This window comes from Herpailurus yagouaroundi, unplaced genomic scaffold, assembly GCF_014898765.1.
Source record: "Herpailurus yagouaroundi ecotype Mexico unplaced genomic scaffold, PumYag 164, whole genome shotgun sequence".
NCBI classification, from domain to species: domain Eukaryota; kingdom Metazoa; phylum Chordata; class Mammalia; order Carnivora; family Felidae; genus Herpailurus; species Herpailurus yagouaroundi.
In genome coordinates this window covers 16,158,050-16,181,164 of record NW_024412405.1, presented here as the reverse complement: position 1 = coordinate 16,181,164, position 23,115 = coordinate 16,158,050, and the positions used below count along the sequence as shown (strand labels likewise).

Below are 23,115 nucleotides of genomic sequence, written 5' to 3'. Positions count from 1 at the left end.
GCCCGCGCCGCGGCCCGCACACAGGCGTCGTCAAACCTCGGCTCTGCGGCTCTGCAGTCCCGGACCCGCAGCGTCACCCTAGAATTTCCTTCTCAGCATTTCACTTCCCCGGGGAGGAAGGGAGAGGGGGAGAAAAGAAAGGAAACTGAGAGCGCCTAAGCAGGGAAATCATCTCAGCCCCGTCTGAGATACCCTTTTGCTCCAACTCCGGGTAACTTAAGAAGAGTCTGCACAAAGCTCGGGGCTCGGGGAGGAGTCCCGGAGTGGAATGTACAAAAGTCAGTTGTGCCGGCCAAAAATTGAGGTGGAAATTCTATCCCGCACCCAGCCCTTGCTCACAGATTCTGAACTTGAGCTGAGGAGTGTTACTTTAGGTCAGCCGGAGCTCTGAGCAGGCAACAGGGTAACCTGCTGGCTCGGTGCGTTTCGCCTCTTCAACCTTAAGTACCAGCCTCTTTAGCCTACAGCACGGTCAGGGCCCCACATGGAGACCCTTTCGTTTGCCCTGTGGATTTCCACTCGCTCAGAGGTGTAACAGCTCTGTAGGCTTTAGTTTCTTTCTTTCTTTCTTTCTTTTCTTTCTTTCTTTCTTTCTTTCTTCTCTTCTCTTCTCTTCTCTTCTCTTCTCTTCTCTTCTCTTTTCTTTTTTAAAATCAAGATTAGCAAAGACTTATTTCATTCATTACCTATTTACTGAGTATCAGACACCGTGCTAGGCAGAACCCCAAGCACGGTTCAGGCAGTTTCTGAAAGCATTTTATTTCGTTGAAATATGCAGTGACCGGCTGCATAACAATACTTAATGTATTTTAAATACATGCATTTCTTCTCCGACTGGCTATAATAACTTCCTTAGGGCTCATCTGAACTATACTGGCAAGGATGGTTTAAAGACAGTGAATTCTGCAGCTTATCAATTACCAGGTACTGGCCTTAAGATGAGCTATGACCTTTTAAATATATTTAAAATTGTTATCCTTAACTGATCACAATGCTGAGACTTCTGGCGGGGTTTTATGTAGAGCATCTTTGGACTACACATTGATTCCTCTTTTGCAAGCCTACATTTTAGGAAAAAGTTTCCTTCTATTTGCTTTTTTCCAAAACCCCAAAGGCCGTGGTATCATTGGGTCTATGAGGCAGCACCTTTGTCAATTTTAAATTATTGAATCCTATGCAAACCTCAAAGGGAAAAGAAAAGAAAAAAGCGACGCTTGTTCTGATCTTTGCTCTAAAAATGCCTGGGCCAATTGGTTTTTTTAGTTGTTGATTTTTCAAGGAACCCTTTCACACACAGCCAGGAAGGTAGAATGTCAAGAGGCTGTCGCTTTGCATTTTCTCAATCTGAAAATGTGTGCAAAGCAGCAACACCTGTAAACTCAGACCTATGACAAGACATGTAAATGAAATGATAAATACAAAACCCCTTTAAAATACTAACGGCCTGACCTGTGTCCTATGATGTGGCAAAAACCCAGGTTTACGTTCCTCCATCTTTCTGACATCTATTGAATTGTACTGAAATCTTCTCATACTGAAGACAGGCTATTAGCACTGAAAAACTGAAGATTTCCTATTATCACTCTACAGGTTCTTGATTTTTTTGAAATTATGTTCTATTGTTTAAATGGTCATTTCTTGGGGCGCCTGGGTGGCTCAGTCGGTTAGGAGTCTGACTTCGGCTCAGGTCATGATCTCACAGTTCGTGAGTTCGAGCCCCACATCGGGCTCTGTGCTGACAGCTCAGAGCCTGGAGCCTGTTTCAGATTCTGTGTCTCCCTCTCTCTCTGCCCCTCCCCTGTTCATGCTCTGTCTCTCTCTGTCTCTCTCTGTCTCAAAAATAAACGTTAAAAAAAATAAAAAATAAAATAAATGGTCATTTCTTCTGTTTTGATAGTGGGTGGCAATCAGTGAAAGAGGTTGCTATAAGACTTATTTCCTTTACTAGTGTGCTACTCTCCCCACCCCCAACTCCATCCCTGAAGTACATGTCAAAAACAACCAGGGTCATGAGTACGTTTGACATACAAATATCACTTTCCCTTGATTTTTAAAATTGAACTGTGGGAAATAAGAAGTGGCATTAAAGGAGCTGTCACTCCCCGGGTAACTGTTAGAGTTAACTGAGAAAACAAGCCCAAATGATTCTCCTGGTGAAACAGTGCTGAATCAAAAGTCGGTCGGGCCAGCAACCACCTGGACCAGGTCTCCACCAAGGAAGGACTGTGTCTGTGGCATGAACCAGAGGAAGGAGAGATGATCCATCTGATCATGCCAGAAACTCTACAGAGGGAATCACATCCCTTGAAGCTCCCAAGGGCAGGGGACCAAGCGGAATGCTCATCTGTAGAGAACAGTTGTTCTGTACTGAGAACAGCTACAAAAAATTAAGTAACCAACCAGTTCATGGTGGGCTTACATGAGGGAGATCTCTCGACTTCTTGCAAGGAAGTGAAAAAAAACCCATGGGAAAAAAATATTTTAAAGCTATGGGTGTAAATTATAGGAATGTCCAAAACTGGCCAAAAAGAGTAGGGAGGAGAAAAGACATCAGGATTTGGGAGGCATTTATTCATTCATGTGTTCAACAAACGTTTATTGGGCACTGACTGGCTCCAGCCACTGATCGAGCTTTGGGTTACAGACCCTTCCCAAATGAGCTTGCACTGCATTCATTAAAATTAATGTCTGCCATTAGTGCATTGCTCGAAGAGAGAAAAAGCCATTCATAATTTGTCCGGGGTCTAACTCTATGCTTTGCTTTAGGACTGTACTGTCTGTTTGGTCAATGAAACCACCAAAACTCCCAGTAGAGTTTTGCCCATTGATTCATTCAAGTTCAGTTCCAAAAGGCTGTCTAAACGCATCAACGTTCACATACGGAGAGGAAAATTAACACCTACACCTGTTCTGGGGGGTATTAGAAACATTAGCCCACAAAATGGCATCCAAGGCTAATATTATCACCTTCTCACAGATGAGGAAACTGAAGCTCAGAGATGTTAAATGTCTTGCTCATGCCATGCAGCTATTTAGTGGGAGAGGATTTTGAATCTACGTCAGTCCTCCCAGGCCTGTCTTCCTCCACATGAGAATCCATTGAGCTATGTGAAATCACTTTATAAACTGCAAGGTGTTACATAAATGTAGATACGTCTATTAACTATTAACTCTTAGTTTATGTTTAAATATCAATTCTTACCGTTGCTGAAGTCCCAGTATGATGACTCTCCTTTCATTATTGTTAGTGAACTGATTCCCAAGCACCTTCCTCTCATGTGATTTTTTTCACTTGAATTAATGGTATAGAAACAGGGCCAACATGTATCCTTTTCTCCATAGATACCTATCACAGAGGTCCTTGTCCAGAAGTGGTCTGTTCTGAAGAATTTGTGTCCTCAAGCTAGACCCAGGCTCTCTGTGTATTATTCTCCTATGTTAAAGATTGGGTTTTTTCTAATTAAGCCACTCCAGCAACAGGAACTCAGTGAGAATGAAAACAGCAGAATCTATACAGTTTCTAACCAATTGCACCTTTGATACAACCCCACAGCTACTAACCAAATTTTCTTTATAATCACTTTCTGAATGTCAAGAAGCATCCTTGGGACAGAAGGGATCTTTGCAGTTTAATTACCAGACTCTAGAAAAATACAAATGAATCTTTGGAACCTGAGCAAACACTGCTTTGGGAAAATTTCTCTACTGCACATTGATTGGGGGAGCAGTGAGTGATGTCACGGCCCTGAGTGAATAAATACTGAGCTTCTTCAAACTTCATTGTTTCCCTTTCTGGGGAAGTTGGAATCAACTCAACTGAAAGAATCAACTGTGGTGACTTTCCGACCTTCTGTTGTGCAGAATGAACGAACAGTCTGTTACGGAGAGTCAAGTATCTCATAGACGGTGTGAAAGGAAGGCAGGCTATTAATGATTCACATTAAGTTTGTAAGGCATTACAGACATAAAAATGTTTTAAAATGTTTTAAGTAATAAATGTAACTTATTTATTTAATTTATTTAAATGTAATAAAAGTTTTAAAATGTTTATTCTCTTCTCTAAAGTTTTCTTGCCAGTTACATTCCCCTCCTGTGCGCCTTCTGCATGAAGTTGTGTGCACCGTGAAGGTTACTTTGTAGGTTGGTTCTTAATCACTGTTGTGCAGCTTCACGCTGTAGAGGCTTCCAAAACCACTGTAGTCTTTTTTCAACGTCTATCTGAAGCTACGTGTTTTCTGTCAACCTAAGGGTGTTTTCATGGAAGCTCTTCATTTGTACGGTGTTTTGCAATTTACCAAGTGCTTCTTCTACAGATGTTCTCGCACTTTGGCTTTCACACCATTAGGAGGTGGGACGGTCTGCTGGCGTTTTCTTCGATTTGCAGATGGAGACAAGGCACCTGAGATGCAGAGAAATGCCCCCAAATACTCCACAGCCAGATAGCTAGGGAGTGCTGGAGCCCAATGCCGGCAGCAGTGTTCCCGATAACCTCCCTACCTCTGCAAGGAAACCAGTCTGGGTCCACGTTGAGCTGTCAGATTTTCCACTTAAAAGTTCCAAGATCTGCTCCGACATACAAACGATAGCATTATCAAGCTTTATTAACAGAAAGAAAAAGTCCAACTCTCCGTTTCCCGTGAGACCTTTTAGAGCGACCTTTAATTCTTCAAGTAATTTTTTTATTTCGGGCCAGATGGCATAATATACAATCTGTGCCCCCAATGGAACCATGTGTATTTTCAGTCAGCTTAAACTCCTGTGTCCACTCTATTTAGGATATTTCAGATCCATGTTCAAAAGCTGCTTGGCTGTCCAGCTATTGGTCGATTGGTCGGTGGGGGTAAGTGAAGTATGCTAAAATAGTGCCAGCTTAGCTGAATTTTAAGGAGTTATTCACGGGAACAAAATGTTTGGAGCCAGCATTCTACTGGGCATATGTATTTGATGCTAGATCCTGATGTTTTTTTACAGTTACTTAAGGAGATTCTCTTTTTTTTTTTTTTTTCTTTTCTTAAATATGCATCCTTAGCTGGTCTGTCTCCATCAATTTAACACGTCTGAGGGATATTCCACATTCCTGCCATATGATGAGGGATACTGCTGATCCTGTATCCAGCCGCATCTGTAGCACCTCGGCCTCCACCCGGGGTGTTAAACAGATTATTTTTCTATCACTCTTGCCCATACTAAATATGCTGAATGCCATCCATCTAAACTAGCTAGCCCCCTCTCACAGCCTGAGTCTCTATTATCGGCAGCCACAGCATGCATATTTCTATTTAGTTTCCAGTCCTTAGGGAGTCCTCTCTCTGTGCCCTTCCTGAGTCACAAAATCTTTGGATTTTTCCTTTTCTGTTACATCTCCTGAAATACTCATCTTTGAATATGTATTCGGAATGGTAACAGATAGCTTTCCCACCGCAGTAACGTGCCCCGGCCTGCTTTGAATTCTGGCACACGGCAACAATGCCATCACCTCATGCATGCTTGCCTGTGTCTTCTGGCTTGCTTTAGCCTCCGTGCAGGTCTTGCTGCAGCTGCTATAAGCACAGTAGTTGACAAGCTGTTCTAAAATGTGTGCCCTTCTTCATTCCAAACCCTCGCCTGTTTGCTTAGGATGTGCGATTCCATACCGATCTCTTGGTTAAGGCACTAGTTAACTATTCCTAAGCTGCCAATACCGGGACCCTTCTATAAGCCATCCCATATGAAGTAGCAGATTCATATTTGCACACTGAGCCCTCTAGTATAGACAATAACAGAGGCGCTAAAATGCCATTGAGAATTATGGCTTGAGGGGTGCAGGTGTGCAATAAACAGACTGGCTTTCCTACAAACAGCGGACTTCATCGCAAGGGCAAATTCAGCATTAGGGAAGAAAGGCGGGAGGGGGTACTGGTCTCTTCGCCCCAAATGCCCTTAGAATGGCACATCTTTTCTTTGCAATTGAATCTGGAAGATGACAAATGTATTCCTGTATTGTTCAAAAATAGCTGATCTTTATTCCTATTTATGTTTTCCAGACTACCATAAAATTGCTAGAGGCATAGGTATAATATACTCGATGTATCCTGAGGATTTTGATCCTTTGAAAGAGAGCAGTTGCCAAGGTGGGGTTCTGGGATATGATTTTGTTTCCTTTCCGGATACATTTTCTTAGGAACAAACAAGACTTTTGCCAGCTATGATTTACCCAGGAGAAAGCGTGACTAAAAGCATCTCAAGCACAAGAAGCTTTCTCTGACTGAACGGTCAAAACAGGCCTGCCTTTCCCCAGGAGCAGACTCGCTCAAGTAGCTCTTAATTAGCGATAATTTGCACTTCGACTTGGGAAAGAAGGATGTCACAGCCCTTGACAAATCTTGATCAGGATTCCCATTTTAGAGGCTGAGCAAAGGAGGCACAAGGTCAAGTGATTTGCCAACAGTTGCGGCAAATCTTTTCATCGGTGTTTCCACAGCCCCTGGTATCACAGGGACAAAGACGTGCTCCCACGGAGCTATCAGCAGAAAGAGAGAGCAAAAGGAAGACATTGGTGGAAACATGGCTAAAACCTGAGGCTTACGGTACAGAGAAACAGCCAGGACAGCTTGACACAGGGAGACGGCCGGGTAGAGCCTGCCTTTAAGTGGACAATGAGATCGGTTGGTAACCAACCCTCCATGTTTACGGGCAGAAAGGAGTAACAGAAATAGCCATCCAGTTATTGAAGATGTTTTTACCAAAGGGCTCTTATGTAAATGGCACTGTTCCAGGCATCTTGTGGAAATGTACAAAGAAATACTAATTTAATCTTCTAGGAATTTTCCATATAAGCAGGGAAACAGGGCATATAAGCATAACTGAATGCACTCAACCATGAAGTCCCAGTACCTAATGTAAGTACTGGGGCATAGTAGGTGCTCAATAAATGTTTGTCGAACTAATAGCTCTTCACTCACTAGCCAGCCTGAATGTACACTCTGCCACAGTGGTTGTGCATGTGATCTGACTGCCTAAAGTTTACATAGCAGGTTTTAGGGAAATGACACTTAAATTGGTTGTTAGAGAAAGTTTAAAAACATGTTTAACCTTTAATTGTCAATAATTTCTGACTTCCAAAAAAAGTTGCAAATACAGCAAAACAATTCCTATGTCTTTCACTAAATCTTTCTTCATTAAAAAATTGTTTTGTTCCTGTTTCAGGTTTTTACTTAAATTCTAGTTCGTTAACATATAGTGTAATGTTGGTTTGAGGAGTAGGATTTAGTGATTCCTCAGTTACATAGAACACCAAGTGCTCATTACAACAAGTGGCCCCCTTCATACCCATCACCCATTTAGACCATCCTCCCACCTACCTTCTTCCATTGACCCTTGGTTTGTTCTCTATAGTTAAGAGTCTTTCTTATGGCTTGCTTCCCTCTTTTTTTCTTTCTCCTATGTTCATCTGTTTTGTTTCTTAAATTCCAAGTGAGTGAAATCATATGGTGTTTCTCTTTCTCTGACTGAGTTGTTTTGCTTAACATAATACATTCTAGCTCCATCCATGTCATTGCAAGTGGCAAGATTTCATAATTTTGATGGTTGAGTAATATTCCATTGTATACATTCACTCATCTTCATAGGTTAACATCCTACATAACCACAGAACAATGATCAAAACCAGAACGTGAACATGGTTACCATACTATTAACTGGTCTACAGACATTCAGATTTCACCAACTGTTCCATTAACAGCCATTGTCTGATCTAGGATACAATACAGGACCACACATTGTATTTAGTTGTCATGTTTCCTTACTTGTAATCTGAATCTGTTCATCAGTCTTTCTTTGCCTTTCATGACCTTGGCACTTCTGAAGAGCACTGCCCCATTATTTTCTAGAATATTCCTCAGTTGGAATCTTTCTGATGTATCCTCTTGATTAGATTTGCACTGTGTCCTCTTTTGGCAAGAATTCCACTGAAGCGTGTTGTGCCCCTATCAAGCACATAATGTCAGCGTGTCTCATTCTGGTGGCGTTCATTTTCATCACTTGGTTCTGGTGGCACCTGAGTTTCTCCACAGAAAGGCTACCATTTTCCCTTTGTAATGAATGAGCTTCTTATGGGAAAACACTGAGATTATGCAAATATTCTGTTTCTCATTATACTTATGCCCATTAATTTTATTATCCACCCTTGATTCTTGCCTACAATAGTTATTACTGTGGCGTTTGCCAAGTGGTAATTTTCTACTTCAATCATTCCTCCCTCGTTTATTAATCAGCATTCTGCTATAGAGAAGAGCTATTTCTTATCCTATTTATTGATTTAACTGTTTTTAAAATAAAGAATAGGATTTCATGAAGGCAGGGTGTTTGGTACTAACAGATGGGAGAAAAAAGCAAGCAATGGGTGCGTAATGATAACCAGCTTAAGTGAAGGGCCTGTGATCCTAAGTGTCACTTGCTGAGAGCAGAAAATAAAAGTCTTCTGACAGGTTCTGAGGAGGCAGGAGCACAATCAAAGGGCTAGTCAAAGAGGGACATCTTCGGTACAATTGATGGTGGAAGCCTGGCAATGAGTTACAAGGCATCTAAGGACGTCTAAGGTAGGACAGGAGGAGGATGAGTTCATTCATAAAAGGTGAAAAAGGTGCTTCTGTCAACCTTGATGACGAATCAGTGCAAAAAGAATGGTAATCACTTCCGATGGTGCCTAGAGAGGTAAAAAGTGCTGGGAATTTTGTAGGAAAATACAAGGGGCATTCCTTCAGTTAGCAGTAGCTTCACCGTAAAGCATCCATAAGACGTCCTGGAGTCTGAGAAATGAAGGAGTGTAAGCAGCCACTGTTGGAGGGCGGGGCACTCCCGAAAGTGGGAGTCTGGGGGGGCCACTGACCCTTTACACCTGATGCTACCTCAGCCAGGGTGAATCATGCTATCTTGGCCAGGTAACGTTGGGCAGGGCCAGAGTGCTCCTGAGAGTATTTAGCTATTACATAGCTTTCTGCATTATTGCAAAAGAAGAAAGGAAGCATCCAGGGTCTACTGCAACCCCCGGCCCCCACCCCATGGGCCTAGCATGTGGAAATCTGCTCCATGTTTGCAGTTCTCCTCGGCAGTGAGCAGGAGACGTGTGGAGTTGGAGGGAGCACCTGAGGTTAGCCTTATTCCATATTCTCTGCCAGCCTCTCCCCAAAGAAGTCTGGTTTGAGCATCACCTCAGGGCTTGAGTAACCCTCCAAGTATCTTGACAAGGCCGGTCCTAGCCCTCCATGTACATATGCTTGAGATACAGCTTTGGGGACAGCAGGAATTTGAACAAACTAGAACTCCTTTCTGTTCTTTCTTTGGTTGATGAGAACAAAGACCACTTCTGTGAACCCCGTCCCGAGCCTTGTAACGCCATCAGAGCATTAGCGCGTTCTCACCACCAGCCTTTATAGGGTGACTAAGCCTGTCTGACAGGCAGCGGTGGCCGAGACTGGCATGTCTCTCTTTTCTCTAACCCTTAATTGAGGGCTAGCCCTAGCGAGTGGAGATCCCATGTTTCAAATTGGTAAGGAGATACTCCGAGAAAAACCGTGGAAAACCTCCCAAATTCCTTTGCTGAGACACAGAGCATTGAGTCCCTGGTTGGGCTTTTGTGTGGCCAGGAGGGTCGGGACATTGGCCTGAAACCTGTAGCAGAAGAGAGGGGCAGCCCAGTCACCATTGCACCAACCCCCCTGGCTTCCAGAGACTGGATTTTCATTTTTCTACGGAGAGAGAGCACAGTGCTGTGGATTAACAGCAAAGCTTCAGATTCAGACCTGTGTCCACACCTCGGCTCCACCAATGACTATGTGACCTCAGACAAGCCATCTATTCTGTACCTCTGTTTCCTCAACCACAAAATGGTCCTTGGGTAGCACTCAGTGAGTGGCGGCCATGATTAATATTATTGGTGAAACTTGTCCCGTGGCTGTATTCTGATGCTTCTCATCTTGTAGTTCAGAAATCTGGGGTTTTTTCCTCATGATTACTCAGATTGCCTTTTTGCACCCCTGCCATCCACTATTCTCTTATTCTGGGGAAATTAGATAATGTCGACTAGCCAGAGTGTTATGCATATGGGTGCAGTTTATTAAGATATCATCTATTTAAAATGGCATAATATTATATTTAAGTATCAGTGGGTAAAAACCAAAGCAAAGTTCAACAAACCCAAACTACTGCTTGCAACACACAAGTGAAACTTGACTATAGGTTTCTCATTACACTCATTTCACCCTTAACTAATTCACCCCTGTGCCTGGGAGAATCATTCTGGACAGCCACACCACAGCGTGTACTTTGTTTCTTTATTTTTACAAGTGCAGTTTAGTTTCCATTATTTGTGATAATTCTTAATAGCATATATTATACAAATAATGATGACCTAGTATTATGAGACCTTCCTGAAGATCACTGTTATTAAGTCTTGCTGAGAAGTGGGGAATGACTGCCAAACTTTTTATAGGAATTACAGGGTTACTGGGCTTAAAGCAAGGTATGGCGGGACCCAGCAGTTCAAGACAAATACACAAGACTGGTAAAGTCAGGTCTAGAGGCGGGTGTGAAGAAGGAAATTAGTGGACAGGAAGTACTGTTCAAGGGCTAGGTGCCAAGAACCTCATAGAATTTCTGTGAAAGAATCACTTGCATTAATTATGTACTGTGATTCCCTTAAAGTAAGGGTAAGAAGTCTTTGCCCAATCCAGATATATGCCTATACTGAAGAATGAAGGAGTGTGTGTGTGTGTGTGTGTGTGTGTGTGTGTGTCCCCTCTAATTTCCTGGAAGATCAGAACAAAGATAGAAAGTCAGAGGCACTGTGCTTAAGAATCATCACCAATAAGCAGTGTTCTTAAAAGCCCAACCGTGCGTGGAGTTTGGAATCTTGCCCTGAATATTTCTCAGGATTCTATTGAAATATCCTCTTTGTCAGTAAGTTTCTCATACAGCCTAGAGAAGGAAGTTATAGGCACGGTGTTAGACCAGCTAATATCCACAATAGCTCCAGCGGGAGGGGGGTGGGGGAGTGACATGTGTTCAACCTCTACTTTCTCCCTAAGAAACTAATCTGTGGCAATGTGCTCTTGCCTAGCTTCTGAACATGTGCCCACTAAACCCTTAGAGAGTAGCAACTTGTGCCAGGCAGGTAAAAAATGATAGTTTTTATTATTTTATTCCATGTGAACCTCCTAGTGTGTGGAAAGGTGATTAAAACTTTCTACGGCCTGATTTATTTTCATGCCAATTTGCAAGGCTGCCTTAGCATTTCTACATTCCTTATAATTTGAGCATTTATTACCTACTTTACAAGGCACTTGTGTAATATGATATCAGACTTGAAAGTGGTATTGTATGTACAGAAACTCTATTAATAAAAATTACTAAGTAGTTGCTCTTTGTTGATAGTAAAAGGAGACTCACTAATACATAGGACGAAAGATTCCTCTGTGCACAGTGACTGATTTAGCAATTTGGAGATTCTTTTTTCTGGTTTAGCCATCTGAGAGACTGACTTTGACAAGCTCCCTTGGACAAACTTATCTCAGCTACTAACTTGTCCCTTCCGATCCAGGTATTTTTGATTTGGACACATGAAAGAGTCTCTATATGAGTTTTACAAAACTTACATCAAGCTATGTTTTAAATCACTGCCCTACAGGGGTGCCTGGGTGGCTCAGTCGGTTCAGTGTCTGACTCTTGGTTTCGGCTCAGGTCGTGATCTCATTGTTCATGAGTTCAAGCCCCACATCGGGCTCTGCGCTGACAATGTGGACCCTGCTTGGGGTTTTCTCTCTCCCTCTCTCTCTCTGCCCCTACCCCGCTTGCTCTCTCTGTCTCTCTCAAAATAAATAAATAAATAAACTTTTAAAAAATTAAAAAAAAAATCACTGTCCTACAGAATGTTGACCTGGTCAATGCAAGTGCTGTGTTGACCATGAGACCCGTATGTAGCTATAATATCCCTCACTCCACTGACAAACCAAATGGAATAAACTGAGTTTAGGTTGCCTCTCTCACAGTGTATTTCCTCTCAAAGCATTTGTAACCTCCCTCTCAGACCTCAAATTCTGTGAAAGAACTGGAACCTAAAATGATCACCTCAATTGACTCTGTCTGCAAGCGATGCAAATATCCGTCCTCCCCCTGATCCCATTTCCATTCCAGAAATTAAATTAGCAAGATGTGCTGAGTGGATGCTACCCCAGCCCGCAGAGTGTGATCTTACCCAGCCAAGTAGGGTGTGATGCCCAGAGACATTGATGGGCTGTGGCTTCTCCTCCTCTCCCTCCTTGAGTCATCTTCACAAAGAAGGAGCTAAAACAGTGGTTCGCAAAGTTTAGCCCTCAGGCCAGCAGCATCAATAGCATATGTTATAAATGCAGATTCTCAGGTCCCACCCCAGACCTACAGAATCAGAATCCCTGGGGTTGGGAGCCCACTGTATCTTCGCCCTGAGGGTGGAGAAAGACTGATGGAGAGAAATAGTCCCATGCCTGACGGCCAGAGGGTATTTGCCACCAAGATTTCTTTTTAACTACAAATTTGCCCTGAGTCCAAGACCCTAGCATTTTCAAAGAATTCACACGAGGTTTTGTTTATTTGTACACGTTTTTTCTGATGCTCGGCTAAATTATGCCTAATTCAAATCCAGAATGAATTCAGCTTGACCTATTCCCATTTTTTTTTTTTTAGTTTAAAATTCATAGCAATCTTTACCCAACTCCCTCTGTTTTATTTCCTTCTCAGACAATCAAACACTACTCTTCTGACTAATCCCAACTCATTTTCCATTCTCACAGGAAACAAAAAAACAAAATTAAAGAAATAAATGTTAGGAATACATCAAAGACCACATACAAGGTGCCCATTACACCTTCCTGCTGTAAAGCCTTCCTGGACACAACCCCTCTGAATTTTAATTCTCAAAAATAATTCTAGCAATTGCTTTCACACATGTAACATATATGTGTAATTATGTGTAATGTATGAAAGTCAAGTATTTAATCCTTATGTGGTTCATCCTTGATCAGAGCATTAGGGTTATTGGAGGAAACAAAGAATCTTATCGATGAGTCTCATAATCCCATTTCTCAGATGAGGAAACTGAGGCACAGAAAGCTTGACTAGATAGAAACATTAGGCAGAAGTCTCCTTTTTGGTTAGCTCGAAATGAAAACCTCTTAACGTCAAATTTCCAATTCAAATACATTATAATCAAATAAATGATTACACTCCATCTCTTGTATTTATGAATAAAATTCGGATTATTCATGTGCACAGTGTGAGACTTGAATGTAATCATTATTATCAGCAGCATTTATTAAGCAGCTACATAGGATACAGCACTTACCTTTAGTCTATGGGAGTGACAAAGGAAGTAAGAGGTTTTCATCTGTGATCTGGAAAAGCCTAGAGGAAATGGGGGCAAATGAAAATTATACAAATGAAAACACACACAGGTGATATACAAATAAACATACACTTCAGTGGCAGAGAGATAGTGCTCGCCAAATATTCTCTTTCTTGCCCCACATTCCCAGCCTCCCTTGCAGTTAGATTGGCCACAGGATTAGTTCTAATTGACCGTGAGCAAAGGCCAAGGCACCTGCTCGAGGCACCTGCACGTCCCCTCCATCCCTTTGTTTCCCCTCTATGGCAACCTTGGAGGCCATGTATTCCACATGGTGAAGCTGCAAAATAAGGAGGGAGGGCTGCCCAACCCGCGTTAAGTGCTGACCTGAGAGAGAAATAAAACATTATTGTATTAAGCCTTTGAGAATTGGGATTTTTCTACTGCAGCACCTCATGTTAATTACCCTGACTAATTCAACCTGGAAATGTAAAGCTGTGCTATGCACCTGCACTTCCCCTCCAATTCACACTCCCCTCATCAGGAATGCCCCCTACCACCTCCTTTGTCCATGTAACCGAATCCTAATCTTTTACAACCTAAGTCAAATGCCAAGTCACTTCATTCATTAGACAAATATTTTTGCACACCTAGTATGTATCAGGTATGCATTCCTTCTTGAGGATTCAACTCAGACAGGCACACCCATGCCCTGATTTCACAGAGCTTAGACTACATCAGGGAAGAAAGAAAATCTAACAAGTAATTATACTCCATTCCCCGAACAGAAGTAATTTCTTCCTCCTCTGAGCTTCGGCAGATCCTCAGACACACTTAGCCCTTTCTATCCTTCAGGACTGTTGTTGGTAACATTGTCTCCCTTGCCTGCCAGGTGGTAAGCACTTGGATGGTAGGGGATTGATTTTATTTATGTGTGAGTCTGCCACAGCCTTTTGCAGGTGGGAGACTCTCTGTAAACAATGACTGAGGACATAGATGGAGGGATATGTTAGGTGTGTGCAAGCAATTGCTAGAATTATTTTTGAGAATTAAAATTCAGAGGGGGTGTGTCCATGAAGACTTTATGGTGACTCTTCAGGAGCATCTGATTGTGATCTAAGAATTGATAATTAGTATTTTCCTCCAATGTACGGGCACGTAGGAAACACTTCATACATATATTAAATGAATGAACTGAATGAATGCGTTATCCACTTCCGTATTGATCAATGGCTCTCCTGATTGAATGAATTCCTACCCTAAGGTATCTTCAGTAAATGAAGGAGACATACCATGCATTTTTATGGTAAATGAAGACATTTCCAAGCCCACAGAGCAGCTGGAACATTTTTTTATCTTGAAAAATCAATAGACTTTCACTGTTTCTGGTCATTTAAACCAAGTCAAATGTAATTTTCTTTATAAAGTAAAACTCAGTTGGCAAAGTTAAGAAGGCTCTTGTTTAAAGTGTGGTGAACTTCTATAAGATATGAATTGGTGATCTTCTTAGGATTCTGCTAATCTAAAATAATTTGCAGGATTGAAAGAAAGTACACCAACTTTCATAGTAATCTAATGAGCTCAATTTTCCAAAGCTTCTACCTTTCATAAAAAAACAAAATGGGGTGCCTGGATGGTTCAATCAGGTAAGCGTCTGACTCTTGATTTCGGCTCAGGTCATGATCTCATGTTTCATGAGACTGAGCCCCGCATGGGGCTCTGCACTGACAGGACGGAGCCTGCTGGGGATCCTCTCTTTCTCTCTCTCTCTCTCTCTGCCCCTCCCTGATCATGCATTCTCTCTTTCTCAAAATAATAAATAAGTAAACAATTAAAAAAGAAAACAAAGGAAAAAAACACCAAAATGAGGACTGAAAGAAGGTATTTTTATACTAAAATTTAGTTCCATTTTAGGAAAACAGTTGGCTAAAATGTTTTATTAAAAATTGTAAGACAGTTGGGGAAATTATATTTTTTCTTTGTTTCCCACCATCCTTCACTGTTTTCTGTGGAGGACCACCAAGGATGTGCCATCATTTTGTATCTCTTATATTTTCCGGTATGCTTTTCTGTTGTTAATGCGCTAACCACTATGTGATATCCTAGGTGAAGTTTTTAACCAGCATATAACAATATCACTTGGGAATATTGGTTAAATAGTCATTTGTGTACACTGATTTCATATTTCTAAGCACTAATGTTTTTGCTTTTGAAACGTGACTCTGCATCTTAAATTTCTACAAGTGGTGATTAAATTATTAAGGCTGGAGGGGCGCCTGGGTGGCGCAGTCGGTTAAGCGTCCGACTTCAGCCAGGTCACGATCTCGCGGTCCGTGAGTTCGAGCCCCGCGTCGGGCTCTGGGCTGATGGCTCGGAGCCTGGAGCCTGTTTCCAATTCTGTGTCTCCCTCTCTCTCTGCCCCTCCCCTGTTCATGCTCTGTCTCTCTCTGTCCCAAAAATAAAATAAACGTTGAAAAAAAAATTAAAAAAAAATTATTAAGGCTGGATTTGTCCTCCAATAGACATAAAGAGATTACCTTACTCTATAATAATGCTATTCAGTAAATACAAAATAGAAACTGCTGGGGTTTGTTTTAAGGGTCAAAAGAAGCACAAATGTAAGTTACATTAGAGAGAAGTACATAGTAACAGTAGTAACATATGCTAATGACTTGCACCTTTTAATTAATGGAGTTGTTTATCGGGCTCCAGCCAGCCAGGCAGGAGTCTCTCCTATTATTTTTGGAGGCGTACAATCTTGCAAATTTAAAGTTGTTAGTTGTTATGTATGGGACAAATCCAGTGAGCTCCGTGTAATTCAGAGGAGCCCTTCCAAGCCTGAAGATTCATTTCAATTGTAGATATTAGTAAGATGTGTATTTTTACCATGTCCTTTCCCACCTGGTCTTGTGTGTTTCCTGATTTCTAGACCACTGTTGACATTGAAACTCATGTTAATTTTGGGCCTTCTCAATGATGTGACATGAAATAAATTAGAACTATCCTGAGTGAATGTGTAGAAAACAGGTCGGCTCTTTCAAAATACTTATTTCTGTAAATGAAGGAATTAAAATAAATGGGTTTTCCTCCCACTGAGGTCTGTTAAAGTGAAGGTTTCTTGAGGGCCTATTGCACTCAAATGACTTCAGTTCAAATCCATAGAAAATATGAAGAATGAACGGATGGGTAAGAAACCTGGGTGGCCAAATCAGGCATTTTAGTGGAGTAGATCACAGAGTCCACAGAGTTTAGTGGAGTAGATCACAGAGTCCCAGATTATTTTTTTTTTCAAGGTTTTAAGTAATCTCTATACCCAACATGGGGCTTGAACTCACAATCCTGAGAATAAGAGTCTCATGTTCCAGTGACTGAGCCAGACAGGTGCCCCACAGAATCCCAGAGTCGTAAAGCTAGAAGGAACCATAAACAGCTACATGGATGTAGGACTTATGGCTGAGCAAGCAAGAGGCCGTGGTGAAGTAATGACATAAGCTAAGGTTACCGGCTAAGAAGTCAGCTTGAAGCAAAGTCTGAGACCTACTTCAGGTCAAGGGATCTTTCACCCATCAGGCCTCCTCCTTTAATATCTTGAGTGAAATCTGTCTGTGTGAAATCCCCATCTAATTGTTTTCCAAACTCTCTGCTAATAGGGCCATGGTTAACAATGGCACAGCCACTCAGTGAAATATTATGCAGCCATTAAAGATAATATTTACAAAGGCCAAGTAATAACACAGAAAAGTGGCCAGAAGGTAATGATTAAAAAAAAAAAAAAAAGGAGCAGGAAATAAAGCTGTGTATGTAGTATAATGACAATTTTCTTAAGTTTATTTATTTATTTTGAGAGAGATGGAGAGGGAGAGGGCGCTCGTGAAAACGGGCTGGAAGGGCAGAGAGCGAGGGGGAGAGAGAGAGAATCCCAAGCAGGCTCCTCACTGTCACTGCAGAGCCTGACGCAGGGCTCGAACCCACCAACCGTGAGATCATGACCTGAGCCACAGTCGGATGCCTAACCGACTGAGCCACCCAGGGGCCCCACATATCCTGGTTTAAAGTGGAAAAGTAAAAACTGTTCTGCTTTGTTCAAAGACGACTAAGGCAAAGTCCTTTTACCATGGGTCTAAAGATGTTTTCTGGAGCAGAATAAACACTCAAGCAGCAAGTACAAGCCATCTACTCGGGAAGTTGAAATGAGGGCGCTAGTGGGCTTTTTTCATGCAGTGGGGGCTGGCCCAGGAGTCTAGAGAATGACCCGGGACCCCACACTCAGCGTGTGCCCTGGAAGACAGGCATATTGAAAAGGAGCCGGAGAGGGCATTTCTCCCAGAGAAGACAAACCCATAACTAGAATTCTGCCCAAGCACCAGGGAGCAGACTTGAGCATTGTGCAGACAGGCTCCGGATCCTGAGAAATCAGGGCCTGACTGAAAGGGGAACTCCTGTGCTCCTCACATCGCTTGGTTACTCATTTAAATAGTTACTATGAAACCTTCTGAAGCAGTCGGCTTTCACTATCCCTCTGCTGACACTGGATCCAGAACACCGTCTCTTCCGTCATGCTGTTCAGCCCTTCCAAGTTCTCTCCAGTGTTGGATTCCCAATGGCCTTTCACTTGGCCTCCCTGCGCTCCCCGAGGTGGATGCTAACATTTCTTTTCTAACAACATTATTGAGGCATAGTTCACCAGAAATGAACTGCACATTCTTAAAATCTGCATTTTGAAGAGTTTTCACAAATGTATAGACCCATGAAATCACAACTGCTAACAAGACCCTAACTTTCCATCACTACAAAAGATCCTTCGTGTGTCTTTGCTTTCCATCCCTTCTGGCTTCCCCCCTCCTCCAACACCTCTCCGCACTTCACTGGTTGCCCAGTATTCATCTGCTTTCTGTTATTATAGATTACCTTTCATTTTCCAAACATTTGTTATCAGTGGAATAATACAGTATATACTCTTTCGTATCTGTTTTACTTAACTCCCAATAATGGTTTTGATATTATTCAAGTTGTTAAAGGCATGAGTAGATGGTTCCTTTTTATTGGTAATTAGTATTTCATTGTTTATTCACCAGTTGATGGACATTGGGGTTGTTTCCATTTGGGGGGTATTCCAGTAAAGCTGCTATGAAAACTCAGTACGAACGAGTCTTTGTGTGGACATATGTTTCCATTTCTCTTGGGTAAATGCCTCAGGGTGGAGTGGCGAGGTTACATGTTAGGCATAGGTTTATTTATACCTTTTCAAGAAAACACCATTTTCCCTTTTAGGTACCCAGAGCAGTGTATGAGGGTTCCAGTGGGTCCACATCCTTGCCACCACTTGGTATAGTCTTCAGCCACGCTAGTGGGTACATACGGGCATTTCGTGGTGGGTCATGCGTCCCATCCTGGGCTCCCTGTGAAAGAAAGCCCGGAGGAAGACTGCTAGCACCCCCTGCTACTCCAGCTTTTCGAGTGGATGGTTTGTTCTTCGTATTTCAGTGTTTGTTCTGCTCTAGAAACATCTTTAGACTCTCCATAGAAGGGCTTGGCTTCTGCCTGAAAATGATGCCAAATGCTTCTTTTCTAGAGCTTCCTCTTCTGTCCTAATCATGAAGCAAGTCAGCACTCATTGACTTTTTACTCTATTCATTTGTTAGGGCTGCCGGAGACAAACAGCACAAATGTGGTGGCTTCAAATGACGGAAATTCATTCTCTGACAGTTCTGGAGGCCAGACGTCCAAAACCAAGGTGTGGGCCGGGCTGGTTGCTTCTGGGGACTGTGAGGGAGAATCCAGTCCACGCCTTCCCTCTCTCTTTTCTGGTGGCTTCCACAGTCCTTAGTGCTCCTTGGCTTGTGACCACATTACTCCAATCCTGCCTCTGTCTTCATGTGACCCTTCTCCTCTTGGGTGTCTCCTCCGTGTGTCTGTCTCAAACCTCCCTCTGCCTCTCTCATGAGGACACTTGGCATAGGATTTAGGGCCTACCTGGAAAACCCACGATGATCTCATCTCAAGATCCCGAATCACATCAGAAAAGACCCTGTTTTCAGATAAGGTAAGATCTGCCAGTTCTAGGAATTTGACATGGCTATCTTTTGGGGGATCATTTTTCAACCTCCCACACTTGCTAAGAACTAGGTACCATGCTAGACATTATGATGACAATTTGATGTCCTCAAAAAAGAAAAAACTCATGAAGTATTACTCCTATTTTTCAGGCAATACAGTCTTAAAGAAGTATCTTGTTCAAGCACAGTGCCAATTAGAGGTAGAACCAGTCATCAAACCCAGTTTTTCCTGCTTCCTATATTGTTCTTTGCCTCTCTACCACAGAGATTTTAAAACCTCCAGAATCCTGAAAATCCCATCTAAAATGCATTTAATTGGGGCGCCTGGGTGGCTCAGTCGATTAAGCGACCAACTTCGGCTCAGGTCATGATCTCATAGTTCATGAGCTCAAGCCCCGTGTCGAGCTCTGTGCTGATAGCTCAGAGCCTGGAGCCTGCTTCCGATTCTGCTGTCTCCCTCTCTCTGCACCTCCCCTGCTCATGCTCTGTCTCTGTCTCCCAAAAAATATATAAATGTTAAATAAAAATAAAATGTATTTAATTAAGTGGATTCTTGGAGTTAGACCTACCAATTTTGCTCCCTTATTGAATGTTCTAAATGGTCTTTGGCTCAGTGGTTCTTAATCCTGGCTACACAGCAGATTCACTCGGAGAGCTTTTTAGAAGCAATTGATGCCCAGTTGACCCCTGAACCACTAAGCCAGATTCTTTGGGGGGTGGGGAATTGTCTAGTTTCTTGGAAGCCCCTCAGGTAATCCTTTTGTATAGCTGGGATTGAGGAACCCTGGGATGCTTTACTAAACCTGTGGCTTCCACGCTGTATACTGTTTTCTTTGGAAGTCCTCTGAGATAGGTTAATTCTATTTAATGATCAGAAATGACCCTCCATCTCAAAGCCCAATTCCTGTTTTATACTTACCCACCAAGTCCCTGGAAACTGAAAGATGAGTGACTTAGATTATTAGCTCATTGGCTTATCAGTTTAAGTCCTCTATATAGGAATGAATGAATGAGCTTACTACATACATCTGCCCACTTTCTCTGGCTCTTTTGGTCAATCATCACCAAAGTGCTTCCTGAAGAGAGAGATCTTATAGACCTTTATCTGTAGGAAGTTACGTATCAAAATTGCATCACCAAAAACTTCACACAGAAAGACCCATCAAAGTAACATGGAGTCCATTGTAATGTTTCTTCTTTATATTAAGAAAGGCATCTCGTTTTCTTCTTTTGCATAATTAGAAGTGGCTGGGTGGATTTCATCTGATATTTTTTTCTCAAAAAAAAAAAAAAAAACTGCCTAAGGATTAAAAAGCAAGCATGGAAAAATTTATCTCCAAAGTAAATATTTGGTAGATAGCTGTGGTACCTTAATATTTGCTCCTTTGAACACAGTAATTAGGGAATTTAGATACCTATGTTGATATACTTCAAATGTTCATCTGGAATATCTTATTATGTGTTCTGTATTTGTCAGTGCAGTTCCCATGTGGTTTTGAATATGACTCTGTTGGCCTTTCTTGTACTCAGTATTTTATTCCAATTTCCCTCCCCTGACGCACTTCAGCCGAGAAGTCCCCGGTTTTCAGGTTGGTCTGTGAAAAACTTACTATGTGTAATCATTTTGGGTTCGCTCCCTTGTATTATAAAAGAGCCTCTTTGCATATTTTCCATAGAGAACGAAGGGCCACTCAGGGCTGCTCGTCAGATTCACTTTTGTCTGTGTGATCTACCCACTTTGGGAAGACCTAGGAGGAGAAGTTTGGTGTGGTTACCAAGTAATCTCTGAGTTCTTTCCAAGCTGAAGTCTCTTTTGCAGAATACTCGACTGATAGTAGTAAGTTGTAATCAAATCAAATCAAATCAAATGCCTGAAGTTGGGGCCTGCTGAATGAAAGCGTCCCTGGCAGGGCCCTTCTGTGGAATAAGAAAAGTTTCTGCATGAAGAATGTGTCACGGGGGTGCCTGGGTGGCTCAGTCAGTTAAGTGTCAGCTTCAGCTCGGGTCATGATCTCATGGCTTGTGGGTTCGAGCGCCACATGGGGCACTGTGCTGACAATGTGGAGCCTGCTTGAGATTCTCTCTCTTTCCCTCTCTCTCTGCCCCTCCCTCCCTCACGCTTTCTCTCTCTCTCAAAAATAAATAAATAAACTTAAAAAAAAAAACACTTGTCTTCTAAAAAAAAAAGAAAGAAAGAAAAGAATGTGTCATAGATCTGTTCTCTGCCTAGATGCACAGAAAAATGGACCCAGGGTCCTGCACGGTAATCATACAACCTTATTCCCTAGTGCAACTCCAGGGAATCTGAGTAGGCTCTTGAAAACAATAGCTCCCCAGGGAACTACTTTCTGAAAGAATTGTGCAACTTCATTTTTTCCAGAAAGGATTCAGCAGGGACATTTCTTAAAATTTCCCCTCTGGATGTGCCGAGAGGGCAGGCCTCACCTGTATGAATGGTTGGAAAGAGAAGTTCCAGAAAACGCAATTGGAGGCTTGCCAAGAGAATCTGCATTGTAACTCTGTGCTCAAATGCCCAATGGGTAGAGGGTGTGTCCTGAAAAAAAAGTGAGCACATAATAATTTTCCATTTAGTCACATAATAAGTACAGTTCCCACAGTCAGTTGGTTTGGGTTGTTCGGGCCATGGCAGAACTGATTGGAAAGCCACAAACTTGACCTGAGTTAGTTACTAACAAGGCCAAAAGCAAGGGAAAGAGACATTTCAGAGACCAGTGAGTTTGGCCAGATTTATTACTGAATCAGAGGTCGATACAAGGGTTCCAATGACTCTTAGGGTATCAGACTTTAAGTGCCCAGAAGTCACTAGTCAACTGGGCAAATCAGTGTAGTGACAGTCTTACTTGATCACAAACAATGGATATTTCTCCATTTTATTTGACCTTAAAGAGGGTTGGCCATCATCTATCACTCACTTACGTTGGGGAAACACATTGCTTACAGGGAGCAATAAATATTTATAAAACGTGGCCTTTGCCTTAGGGGATTTTGCAGCCTCAATGAAGAACACATCATTAGTTCATTGATAGAGCTTGGATAAGTAACAACATGTAGAGCAGAAAGATCTTTCTTTGGGAGTCTTTTTAAAATTTTTTTTTCAACGTTTATTTATTTTTGGGACAGAGAGAGACAGAGCATGAACGGGGGAGGGGCAGAGAGAGAGGGAGACACAGCATCGGAAACAGGCTCCAGGCTCCGAGCCATCAGCCCAGAGCCCGACGCGGGGCTTGAACTCACGCACCGCGAGATCGTGACCTGGCTGAAGTCGGACGCTTAACCAACTGCGCCACCCAGGCGCCCCTCTTTGGGAGTCTTAAAAGGAAGCAAAGTGTCGGTGGCAAACAGGCACCTATGTCTTCATCCTCCAGGAGGCCAGATGCTAGATGTGATGGGTGGCTGAGGGGAACCCAGTCTCATAGAGGATGAAAACAGAAGCCAGAATAATGGCACAGGGCAGGTACTTACTATATGTTTGCCAAACAATCATAGTATTAAGCCACTGCTATAGGACTCTTTCAGTGAGCATCAAAATACCCACTTAAATTTATTTAAACAAAAAAGGGGGGATAGGAAATTTATTAATGTTCCTGAAAAACTCAGAACTGCACACAGGCATTGCTGGATGCAGGTACTCAAAACACTCAGATTGCAGTCTTTCACTTCTTAATGTCGACTATGACTCTTATC

The 23,115-nt window shown here is 42.3% G+C and overlaps 1 long non-coding RNA gene across 5 annotated transcripts in view; it reads right to left on the bottom strand.

Moving 5' to 3' along the window:
• Positions 1 to 23,115, bottom strand: part of LOC121037794 (uncharacterized) — a 63,475-nt gene that overhangs the window by 25,876 nt on the left and 14,484 nt on the right. For all 5 annotated transcript variants that reach the window (XR_005793981.1, XR_005793980.1, XR_005793983.1 and 2 more), the window contains exons 3-5: positions 21,856 to 21,964; positions 13,355 to 13,413; positions 12,230 to 12,318 (exon numbers count right to left, since the gene is read on the bottom strand). This is a non-coding gene — a long non-coding RNA (uncharacterized LOC121037794). The remainder of the gene's footprint in view (positions 1 to 12,229; positions 12,319 to 13,354; positions 13,414 to 21,855; positions 21,965 to 23,115) is intronic.